Source organism: Hemiscyllium ocellatum, chromosome 38 (genome assembly GCF_020745735.1).
Source record: "Hemiscyllium ocellatum isolate sHemOce1 chromosome 38, sHemOce1.pat.X.cur, whole genome shotgun sequence".
Lineage (NCBI taxonomy): Eukaryota > Metazoa > Chordata > Chondrichthyes > Orectolobiformes > Hemiscylliidae > Hemiscyllium > Hemiscyllium ocellatum.
The window spans coordinates 39,387,993-39,401,319 of NC_083438.1; positions in this window are offsets into that span (position 1 = coordinate 39,387,993).

Below are 13,327 nucleotides of genomic sequence, written 5' to 3' on the forward strand. Positions count from 1 at the left end.
CTACACCCCCTCCCTATCTCTGTAACCCCCTCCAGTCCCTACACCCCCTCCCTATCTCTGTAACCCCCTCCAGCCCCTACACCCCCTCCCTATCTCTGTAACCCCCTCCAGCCCCTACACCCTCTCCCTATCTCTGTAACACCCTCCAGCCCCTACACTCCCTCCCTATCTCTGTAACCCCCTCCAGCCCCTACACCCCCTCCCAATCTCTGTAACCCCCTCCAGCCCCTATACCCCCTCCCTATCTCTGTAACCCCCACTATCCCCTACAACCACTCCCTATCTCTGTAACTCCCTCTATCCCCTATACCCCCTCCCTATCTCTGTAACCCCCTCCAGCCCCTACACCCCCTCCCTATCTCTGTAACCCCCTCCACCCCCTCCCTAACTCTGTAACCCCCTCCAGCCCCTACACCCCCCTCCCTATCTCTGTAACCCCCTCCAGCCCCTACACCCCCTCCCTATCTCTGTAACCCCCTCCAGTCCCTACACCCCCTCCCTATCTCTGTAACCCCCTCCAGCCCCTACACCCCCTCCCTATCTCTGTAACCCCCTCCAGCCCCTACACCCTCTCCCTATCTCTGTAACACCCTCCAGCCCCTACACTCCCTCCCTATCTCTGTAACCCCCTCCAGCCCCTATACCCCCTCCCAATCTCTGTAACCCCCTCCAGCCCCTATACCCCCTCCCTATCTCTGTAACCCCCACTATCCCCTACAACCACTCCCTATCTCTGTAACTCCCTCTATCCCCTATACCCCCTCCCTATCTCTGTAACCCCCTCCAGCCCCTACACCCCCTCCCTATCTCTGTAACCCCCTCCACCCCCTCCCTAACTCTGTAACCCCCTCCAGCCCCTACACCCCCCTCCCTATCTCTGTAACCCCCTCCAGCCCCTACACCCCCTCCCTATCTCTGTAACCCCCTCCAGCCCCTACACCCCCCTCCCTATCTCTGTAACCCCCTCCCTATCTCTGTAACCCCCTCCCTGTCTCCTTCCCTCCCTCTGACGGTCAGTGATAGTGTCACTGTCTCACCCTTTAGGGTGAACGGTTGGTGTGGGTCTTGGGCAGTGCCCACTGTGGGTAATCCTGGGCAGGCCGTGCTCTGACCTTCCCCACCCTGTCTGTGTCCACACCCCTCCCTGATCAATGTGGTCTGGCTCCTGTTCCAGAACGTTCCGTCATGTTCAGACACCCAGAGCCGGTGGCATGGTGTGTGAGAGGGAGCCGGGGGTCTGCAGGGAACGACGCTTCGGGGACCACCATCACCTGATGGCCTCGCGCCATTTCCACCAAGAGTGAGTCACGGTATTACCGTCACTACATCCCCACCCCACCATCAGACAGAGTAAAGCTTCCTCTACACTGTCCCACCGTCAAACACTCCCAGGGACAGGGACAGCACGGGGTTAGATACAGAGTAAAGCTGCCTCTACACTGTCCCCCATCAAACACTCCCAGGGACAGCACGGGGTTAGATACAGAGTAAAGCTCCCTCTACACTGTCCCCATCAAACACTCCCAGGGACAGGGACAGCACGGGGTTAGATATCGAATTAAGCAAAGATGCAAATAAGACAGAAAGGATAAGGTTTCGTTTATATCCATATAAATAACCTTCCTCACACCCATCACACACACTCTTACTCCCCCTCTCACACTCTCACTCCCCTCTCACACACTCTCAATCCTCCTCTCACAAAGTCTCACTCCCCTCCCTCACACACACTCACTCACTCTTACACAGTCTCACTCCCCCTCTCTCACACTCTCACTCACCCTCTCGCATACTCACTCGCCCTCTCGCACACTCTCGCTCCCCCTCTCTCACACTCTCACTCCCCCTCTCACACATTGTCACTCCCCCTCTCTCACACTCTCACTCCCCCCTCACACTGTCTCACTCCCCGTCTCTCACACACTCTCACTCCCCCTCTCTCAGTCTCACTCAGCCTGTTGCCCCTCAGGTCCCTTTCCCCCCTCCCCCTAAACCTATGCCCCTCTAGTTCTGGACTCCCCCACCCCAGGGAAAAGACCTTGTCTATTTAAACTTATACTCGCACCACACCAGGTTATAGTCCACCAGGCTTCTTTGGAAGCAGTAGCTTTCGGAGTGACGTTCCTTCATCAGGTGTTTGTGAAGAGTGAGATTGTAAGACCCAGAATTTACCGGAAACATCTCCAGTGTTATGTAACCGAAATGAGATATTGTGAAAGACCTGGGCTGTTTGTTCAGTCCCTCACCTGTTCGAATGGGTGTGTCAGTTTCAGTTCTTTAATAGATAATCCATAAAGCCTTTATTTTAAAAGTTACATTCCCAAGTGAACTTTAACAATTGGTGTTGTTTCAGCCCAGATCATGTATTGAAGGTGTGAGTTGCCCTGTGTGAGGCTGTCTGTGCCACAGTGGGCAGACCGATTCTCATCAAAAGAAGGGATTTACAGAATCGTACATGGATTCATGCAGTTTTTGAGCAAAATACAATGTAACTCTGCAAGTTCAAATTCACCCCATAAACGTGTATCTGTGTGTGTGTGTGTATGTGAGTGTGAGTGTAGTGCAATGGTGATCACCTGTAGTGTAACATGATTACCTGTTGTGTAACAGGATTACCTGTAGTGTGACATGATTACCTGTGTGTGTGTATGTGAGTGTGTGAGAGTGTGTGTGTGAGTGTAGTGCAATGGTGATCACCTGTAGTGTAACATGATTACCTGTTGTGTAACAGGATTACCTGTAGTGTGACATGATTACCTGTAGTGTACCATGATCACCTGTAGTGTGACATGATTACCTGTAGTGTAACACGATTACCTGCAGTGTACCACGATTACCTGTAGTGTAACACGATCACCTGTAGTGTACCATGATTACCTGTAGTGTACCATGATCACCTGTAGTGTAACATGATCACCTGTAGTGTGACACGATCACCTGTAGTGTACCGTGATTACCTGTAGTGTGACACGATCACCTGTAGTGTGACATGATCACCTGTAGTGTACCATGATTACCTGTAGTGTGACACGATCACCTGTAGTGTACCACGATCACCTGTAGTGTGACATGATTACCTGTAGTGTAACATGATTACCTGTAGTGTACCATGATCACCTGTAGTGTGACACGATCACCTGTAGTGTACCACGATCACCTGTAGTGTAACATGATCACCTGTAGTATGACATGAACCCAAGGTCCTGGTTGAGGCCCTCCCTGTGGGATCTGAACTTTGCGATCAGCCCCTGCTCGGCCACTTCCCCCGGCTGCCTGGACACCAAAGGGGACCCTGTGGGTTGCAGTGCCAGTCTGTCTCTCGAGGGCATCACTGCGGTTTAGTCAGGAGGTCAGCCCCCTACACCAGGATGGAATCGCAGCAACTGCCTCACCACTCAACACCAACAGCTGCCAATCCTCGAGCACCGTCCTCCAACTCATTCGCTTTCTCCTCGACCACAACATCTTCACCTTTAACAAACACTTCGTCATCCAGACACACGGAACAGCCAGGGGGGACCACATTTACAGCCCAATATGGCAACCTCTCCGTGCACAGGTTCGAAGAATATTACTTCTCTATGCAGGATCTCCAACCAACATTGTAGACCAGGTACATTGACGACATTCCCATCCCCTGGACCCATGGCGAGGAGTCACTGATAAAACTACACAGTGACATCAACACGTTTCATCCCACCATCAAACTCCCCATGGCCTACTCACAGCTGTCTGTCTCATTCTGGGACCCGTGCGTCTCCATCGAGGAGGGACCCCTCAGCCCCACACTCTCCCACAAACCCACCCCAACCTCACAATGCTCCACTCCCCCAGCTTCCACCCAAAACAGATTAAACCAGCCATTCCCTATGGACAAGCCCCACACGGACACCGGGTCTGCTCAGATGAGGAGGAATGTGACGGACACTGGAAGTACTCAGGGACGCCCTCACACCAACGGGGTACGATGCCCAACTCATCGATCGCCAGTTCCGAATTCCCACAGCAAGGGACGGTACTGACCTCCCCAGGAGACAGACACGTGCTGTAACTGACAGGGGGGTTGGTCAGTACTGTCCAGGAACTTTGTTTTTCTCTTTACTCAGTTCCGGGAGGAGGGCGTTGCTGGAAAGGCAGCATTTATTATCGCCTCCCTCATCATCCCCGAGGGCAGTTAGCAATCAGTCACGTTGCTGAGAGTCTGGAGTCACGTGTAGGCCCAGCCCAGGGAAGGCTCACCATTCCCTTCCCTCAGGGACACTCCAACCATGGATTCGCAGTCAGCATTAGACACTTAATTTCCAGATCGTAATTAAATTCACTCTCCACCACCGAGCTGCAGTGGGATTTGAATCCGGGTCCCCCAGAGCGTTCCCTGGGGAAACAGGTCTGTGATAATCCCACTAGGCCTGCGATAATACCACTAGGCCTGTGATAATCCCGCTAGGTCAGCGATAATCCCACTAGGCCTGTGATAATCCCACTAGACCTGTAATAATCCCACTAGGCCTGTGATAATCCCACTAGACCTGTAATAATCCCACTAGGCCTGTGATAATCCCACTAGGCCTGCGATAATACCACTAGGCCTGTGATAATCCCGCTAGGTCAGCGATAATCCCACTAGGCCTGTGATAATCCCACTAGACCTGTAATAATCCCACTAGGCCTGTGATAATCCCACTAGACCCGCGATAATCCCACTAGGCCCACGATAATCCCACCAGGCCCGCGATAATCCCACCAGGCCTGTGATAATCCCACTAGGCCATCACCACCACCTTGTTACAGGGGGCTGCGATCGGGGTGGACAGATCGGGGGCCCGGGTGGAGTTGAACCCTGAAAACTGTGAGGATTCCCTGTGAAAGGAACAAGACAAAGGGAGTCCTGGGGCCATTACTGAGCTCTGAGGGACCTGGGGGGAGGTGAACAGGGCACCGAAGGGGCCCCTCACACAGCAGTGGGGGTCACGTTTGAGCGGGACAGGACTTTGGTGAGGCCGCTGTGGGAATACTGTGTGCAGCGCTGGTCCCTGCACTGCAGGAAGGTTGGGGACTGCACTGGACGGGGTATTGGGGGAAGATCATGTTAACCCTGGGATGGAGCACGACGTTCCCAGGGTTGGAGGGTCTGAGCTACAGGGAGAGGCTGAACAGGCTGGGGCTGTTTTCCCTGGAGCGTCGGAGGCTGAGGGGTGACCTTATAGAGGTTTATAAAATCATGAGGGGCATGGATAGGGTAAATAGACAAGGTCTTTTCCCTGGGGTGGGGGAGTCCAGAACTAGAGGGGCATAGGTTTAGGGTGAGAGGGGAAAGATATAAAAGGGACCTAAGGGGCAACGTTTTCCCCCAGAGGGTGGTACGTGTATGGGATGAGCTGCCAGAGGAAGTGGTGGGGGCTGGGACAATGACAGCATTTAAGAGGCACCTGGATGGGGACATGGATAGGAAGGGTTTGGAGGGATATGGGCCGGGTGCTGGCAGGTGGAACTACATTGGGTTGGGATATCTGGGTCAGCATGGACGGGTTGGGCCGAAGGGCCTGTTTCTGTGCTGGACAGTTCCCTGAATCTATGGCTCGGAGTGAAACCAATGGGATTTTTCTGACATGGGATGCGTGGTCACCTTCAAATTCCATATTTTAATTGAATACACATTCCATCAGTGACCCCTCCATTGACCTTCGAACCTGGGTCCCAGAAGGTGTCCCATCTCTCTGTGTTAGCGTTCAAGGCCATCAAGCACGTCTCACTCACTCTACCCTCTCCGCCACCCTCCACCCTCCAGAGAACGTTCTGGGCTCCCGGGGTATCTGTTATTCTGTATATAAACCACCCTGAACCCCTCGATTAGATTCCAGTCTGTAACTCCCTCCCGGGTATCTGTTATTCTGTATATAAACCACCCCGAACCCCTCAATTAGAATCCAGTCTGTAACTCCCTCCCGGGGTATCTGTTATTCTGTATATAAACCACCCCGAACCCCTCAATTAGAATCCAGTCTGTAACTCCCTCCCGGGGTATCTGTTATTCTGTATATAAACCACCCCGAACCCCTCAATTAGAATCCAGTCTGTAACTCCCTCCCGGGTGTCTGTTATTCTGTATATAAACCACCCTGAACCCCTCGATTAGATTCCAGTCTGTAACTCCCTCCCGGGGTATCTGTCATTCTGTATATAAACCACCCCGAACCCCTTGATTGGATTCCAGTCTGTAACTCCCTCCCAAGGTATCTGTTATTCTGTATATAAACCACCCCGAACCACTCGATTAGATCCCAGTCTGTAACTCCCTCCCCGGGGTATCTGTTATTCTGTACATAAACCACCCTGTACCCCTCGATTAGATTCCAGTCTGTAACTCCCTCCCGGGGTATCTGTTATTCTGCACATAAACCAAACCCGAACCCCTCGATGAGATTCCAGTCTGTAACTCCCTCCTGAGGTATCTGTTATTGTGTATATAAACCACACCGAACCCCTCGATTAGATTCCAGTCTGTAACTCCCTCCCGGGTATCTGTTATTCTGTATATAAACCACCCCGAACCCCTCGATTAGATTCCAGTCTGTAACTCCCTCCCGGGGTATTTGTTATTCTGTATATAAACCACCCTCTACCCCTCGATTAGATTCCAGTCTGTAACTCCCTCCCGGGGTATCTGTTATTCTGTACATAAACCACCCCGAACCCCTCGATTAGATTCCAGTCTGTAACTTCCTGCTGTGGTGTATGGTCTTGTGTGTGTACAGTCTCGATATGAAGCAATGACAACTCACAAACAAGGAACCTGGAATATTGTGCATTAATCGAAGCCTGGATTACCCAGGTATGCGGGTATCTGCTACCTCCTACCGGTGGGCTCTGAAATGACAGCACACATCACACAGGACTCTCATGCTGAAGATTTTAAGGCTCCTTCTCTCTCTCTCTCTCTCTCTCTCTCTGTCTCACTCTTCCCTCTACACTCAGGCATTCCCAGTTTAATTCCTATCCCCGCGGTGACCGGAAGGGGAAGGTCAGGGGTTCTGATGTTTGTGACTGTGTACAGCAGGGTTTTCAGTACGAGATATTGAGAGAGGGATACAGGTTCCAACTCCACAGAGGGCTCTAGCAAATACAACAGTCAACACCTCACGAGAGAATTTATCTCACATACAAAAGCAGTCCAAGGGGACAGTGGATTACTGTTTTCACACAGTACGTGGTCAGGCAATGGGCCACCAGGACAATCTAACAAGGGGATTAGTTTCTGTACAGAATGACAGATACCCTGGGAGGGAGTTACAGACTGGAATCTAATCGAGGGGTTCACGGTGGTTTATATACAGAATAACAGATACCCAGGAGGGAGTTACAGACTGGAATCTAATCGAGGAGTACGGGGTGGTTTATATACAGAATAACAGATACCCCAGGAGGGGAATTACAGACTGGAATCTAATCCAGGGGTTCAGGGTGGTTTATATACAGAATAACAGATACCCCGGGAGGGAGTTACAGACTAGAATCTAATCGAGGGATTCAGGGTGGTTTATGTACAGAATAACAGATACCCCGGGAGGGAGTTACAGTCTGGGAAATAATCGAGGGGTTCGGGGTGGTTTATATACAGAATAACAGATACCCCGGGAGGGAGTTACAGACTAGAATCTAATCGAGGGGTTCGGGGTGGTTTATATACACAATAACAGATACCCCGGGAGGGAGTTACAGACTGGGATCTAATCGAGGGGTTTGGGGTGGTTTATATACAGAATAACAGATACCCTGGGAGGGAGTTACAGACTGGAATCTAATTGTGTGGTTCAGGGTGGTTTATATACAGAATGACAGATACCCCGGGAGGGAGTTACAGACTGGGATCTAATCGAGGGTTCAGGGTGGGGTTTATATACAGAATAACAGATACCCTGGAGGGAGTTACAGACTGGAATCTAATCGAGGGGTTCAGGGTTGGGTTTATATACAGAATAACAGATACCCAGGAGGACGTTTCAGACTGGAATCTAAACGAGGGGGTTCAGGGAGATTTATATATAGAATAACAGATACCCCGGGAGGGAGTTACAGTCTGGGAAATAATCGAGGGGTTCGGGGTGGTTAATATACAGAATAACAGATACCTCGGGTGGGAGGTACAGACTGGAATCTAATCGAGGGGCTCAGGGTGGTTTATATACAGAATAACAGATACCCGGGAGGGAGTTACAGACTGGAATCTAATCGAGGGGTTCAGGGTTGGGTTTATATACAGAATAACAGATACCCAGGAGGACGTTTCAGACTGGAATCTAAACGAGGGGGTTCAGGGTGATTTATATACAGAATAACAGATACCCCGGGAGGGAGTTACAGACTGGAATCTAATTGTGTGGTTCAGGGTGGTTTATGTACAGAATAACATACCCGGGAGGAAGTTACAGACTGGAATCTAATCGAGGGGTTCGGGGTGGGGTTTATATACAGAATAACAGATACCCCGGGAGGAAGTGACAGACTGGGATCTAATCGAGTGTTTCGGGGTGGTTTATATACAGAATGACAGATACCCGAGAGGGAGTTACAGACTGGGATCTAATCGAGGGGTTCAGGGTGGTTTATATACAGAATAACAGATACCCGGGAGGGAGTTACAGACTGGAATCTAATCGAGGGGTTCAGGGTGGGGTTTATATACAGAATAACAGATACCCCGGGAGGGAGTTACAGTCTGGGAAATAATTGAGGGATTCGGGGTGGTTTATATACAGAATAACAGATACCTGGGAGGGAGTTACAGACTGGAATCTAATCGAGGGGTTCGGGGTGGGGTTTATATACAGAATAACAGATACCCTGGGAGGGAGTTACAGACTGGGATCTAATCGAGGGGTTCGGGGTGGTTTATATACAGAATAACAGATACCCGGGAGGGAGTTACAGACTGGAATCTAATCGAGGGGTTCAGGGTGGGGTTCATATACAGAATGACAGATACCCCGGGAGGGAGTTACAGACTAGAATCGAATTGAGAGGTTCAGTGTGGGATTTATATACAGAATAACTGATACCCTGGGAGGCAGTTACAGACTGGAATCTAATTGTGTGGTTCAGGGTGGTTTATATACAGAATAACAGATACCCGGGATGGAGTTACAGACTGGAATCTAATCGAGGGGTTCGGGGTGGTTTATATACAGAATAACAGATACCCTGGGAGGGAGTTACAGACTGGAATCTAATCGAGGGGTTCAGGATTGGGTTTATATACAGAATAACAGATACCCAGGAGGACGTTACAGACTGGAATCTAATCGAGGGGGTTCAGGGTGATTTATATACAGAATAACAGATACCCCGGGAGGGAGTTTCAGACTGGAATCGAATCGAGAGGTTCAGGGTGGGGTTTATATACAGAATAACAGATACCCCGGGAGGGAGTTACAGACTGGGATCTAATCGAGGGGTTCGGGGTGGGTTTATATACAGAATGACAGATTCCCGGGAGGGAGTTACAGACTGGAATCTAATCGAGGGGTTCAGGGTGGTTTATATACAGAATAACAGATACCCGGGAGGGAGTTACAGACTGGAGTCTAATCGAGGGGTTCAGGGTGGTTTATATACAGAATAACAGATACCCCGGGAGGGAGTTACAGACTGGAATCAAATCGAGGGGTTCGGGGTGGTTTATATACAGAATAACAGATACCCCGGGAGGGAGTTACAGACTGGAATCTAATCGAGGTGTTCGGGGTGGGGTTTATATACAGAATAACAGAGACCCCGGGAGGGGAGTTACAGACTGGAATCTAATCGAGGGGTTCGGGGTGGTTTATATACAGAATAACAGATACCCCGGGAGGGAGTTACAGACTGGAATCTAATCGAGGGATTCAGGGTGGTTTATATACACAATAACAGATACCCCGGGAGGGAGTTTCAGTCTGGGAAATAATCGAGGGGTTCGGGGTGGTTTATATACAGAATAACAGATACCCGGGAGGAAGTTACAGACTGGAATCTAATCGAGGGGTTCGGGGTGGGGTTTATATACAGAATAACAGATACCCCGGGAGGAAGTGACAGACTGGGATCTAATCGAGGGGTTCAGGGTGGTTTATATACAGAATAACAGATACCCGGGAGGGAGTTACAGACTGGAATCTAATCGAGGGGTTCAGGGTGGTTTATATACAGAATAACAGATACCCGGGAGGGAGTTACAGACTGGAATCTAATCGAGGGGTTCAGGGTGGTTTATGTACAGAATAACAGATACCGGGAGGGAGTTACAGACTGGAATCTAATCGAGGGGTTCGGGGTGGGTTATATACAGAATAACAGATAATCGGGAGGGAGTTACAGACTGACACCGGTAGGATTGGCTGAGCTGAATTATTTCCGTGTTGGTGGGTGAAGTTTAGGGTATGATCCTACTGAGGGGAGAGACTGGGAAGTGAAGAGGGATCCTCCCTCACAAGAGGCACCGTTATAGACCTTCGATTCCCCTCTGAGATTGTGGTGTGTCTCTCTGCATTTCATTCCCCCACTGGGCCGTTCTCTCTCAATGATTCGGTACTAGTCCGGGTTGTGGGAAACCGATGGTTTTAATCAGGGATGGCGTTCGGAGGAAAACGCAGAAAAGTTAGAGTTGAGGATGATCCGACTCGCCACAATCTCAGTGAACTGCGGGACAGACTGGATGGACTGAATGGCCTCCTCCTTCTATATTTTCTCTCAGCTCATGTGGTATAGTATGCCTCACCCAGACACGGTGTGATGAACACCTCAGGAGATTTTGCTATCTCTTTATTTCTCGGTGTTCCTGTCCTGTCTTCCTTCCTAATCTCTCTCTCTTTACCCGGGGTTGACCCAACACCTACACCCGGCTGAATAACTTTCCCCCAGTACAACGTTGTTAATCTTCCTTTTGTTTTTAGTGTGGAGTTTATTGTGCTGACCCGACGCTCCCAAACCTGAACTCGTTCTCAAACAGTGGAAGATGCAAACCTGGCCATCTCGATGGCCGGGGGATTACGGGAGTGATTTTATTTTAAAATGGGTCTTCTTTATCACAAGAGCTACGTGGGAGACATTTCACAGCCATCTGCTGTACTTCGACAGACGGGGCAGATTACTCAAGCTGACAAAAAAACCCACATTGAAACGCAGGAGATCACAGGAAGTGATTGTTCGGGGTGGATCCAAAGGTGTTAGCCTACAGGAGGATGTAGGTATACTTGCCAGATGGGGAGACTGCGGCAGCTGGAGTTTAACCCTGACAAATGTGAGGCGATGCACTTCGGAGGAAAATACCTGACATGGGACCACTCCAAACACAAATGAGCTCAGAGGGATCTAGGCCTACAGCACGGAAACAGACCCTTTGGCCCATCCAGCCCGTGCTGACCCTAATCCCCAAACTAACCCAGTTCCCACACCCCCTTCCCCCCCTGCCTGCTCCTGGCCCATCTCCCTCCAACCCTTCCCTGTCCATGTCCTTATCCAAATCCCTTTTAAACGTTGTAACTGTCCCCCTCCCCCCCACTTCCTCAGGAAGGTCATCCCACACACGGACCACCCTCTGGGGAAAACTGTTGCCCCTCGTGTCTTTTTTAAATCTCCCTCCTCTCCCCTTAAACATGTGCCCCCCTGGTCTTCAAATCCCCCCCACCCTGGGGGAATAGACACCCCCCATTCACCCTCTCTGTCCCCCTCATGGTTTTATAAACGTTGCCCCTTAGGTCCCTTTTATATCTTTTCCCTCTCACCCTAAACCTATGCCCCTCTAGTTCTGGACTCCCCCACCCCAGGGAAAAGACCTTGTCTATTTACCCTCTCCATGCCCCTCATGATTTTATAAACCTCTATAAGGTCACCCCTCAGCCTCCGACGCTCCAGGGAAAACAGCCCCAGCCTGTTCAGCCTCTCCCTGTAGCTCAGACCCTCCAACCCTGGCAACATCCTTGTCAATCTTTTCTGAACCCTTTCAAGTTTCACAACATCTTTCCTATAACAGGACAGGACACTGGGTACACTGAAGGAGACAGGGGAGGTTGGAATCATAAAATCCCTATGGTGTGGACACAGGCCATTCGGCCCAACAAGTCCACACTGACCGTCCAAACAGTAACCCACCCACAGCCATTCCCCAACCCCATAATCCTAAATATACCTGAAAGTAATCCACCCTAACCTGCACATCCCTGAGCACTATGGGACAATTCCCCATGGCCAACCCACCCTAACCTGCACATCCCTGAGCACTATGGGACAATTCCCCATGGCCAACCCACCCTAACCTGCACATCCCTGGGCACTATGGGACAATTCCCCATGGCCAATCCACCCTAACCTGCACATCCCTGGACACTATGGGACAATTTCCCATGGCCAATCCACCATAACCTGCACATCCCTGGGCACTATGGGACAATTTCTCATGGCCAATCCACCCTAACCTGCACATCCCTGGGCACTATGGGACAATTTCCCATGGCCAATCCCACCCTAACCTGCACATCCCTGGGCACTATGGGACAATTTCCCATGGCCAACCCACCCTAACCTGCACATCCCTGGGCACTATGGGACAATTTCCCATGGCCAACCCACCCTAACCTGCACATCCCTGGACACTATGGGACAATTTCCCATGGCCAACCCACCCTAACCTGCACATCCCTGGGCACTATGGGACAATTCCCCATGGCCAATCTACCCAAACCTGCACATCCCTGGGCACGATGGGACAATTTCCCATGGCCAATCCACCCTAACCTGCACATCCCTGGGCATGATGGGACAATTTCCCATGGCCAATCCACCCTAACCTGCACATCTTTGGAATGTGGGAGCACCCGGAGAATCTCCACACAGACAGTCGCCCGAGGGTGGGATCGAACCTGGGCTCCTGGCGCTGGGAGGCAGCAGGGCTAACCACCGAGCCACCCACGTTAGTTGGCCTGTCAGGAGGGTGTACAGAATACCTGCCTTTATCTTGTGTGGCACAGCTTGGAAGAGCAGGGAGGTGATGTTGGAGCTGGACTGGCTTCTCGTTCGATCACAGTGGGAATCCTGTGTGCAGTTCCGGTGACTGTGATAAATGAGGAACATTAGAGGGGGGCAGAGGGACATTCCCTGGCGTGGTGCATTTCCACGATCGAGAGAGACTGGATACTCCCATCTCACACCAGGGGAGGGAGGGAGGGGGAAATACCCCCTTCTCACACTGGGGGGAGGGGGAAATACCCCCATCACACACCGGGGGGAGGGAGGGGGAAATACCCCCATCTCACACCAGGGCAGGGAGGGAGGGGGAAATACCCCCTTCTCACAC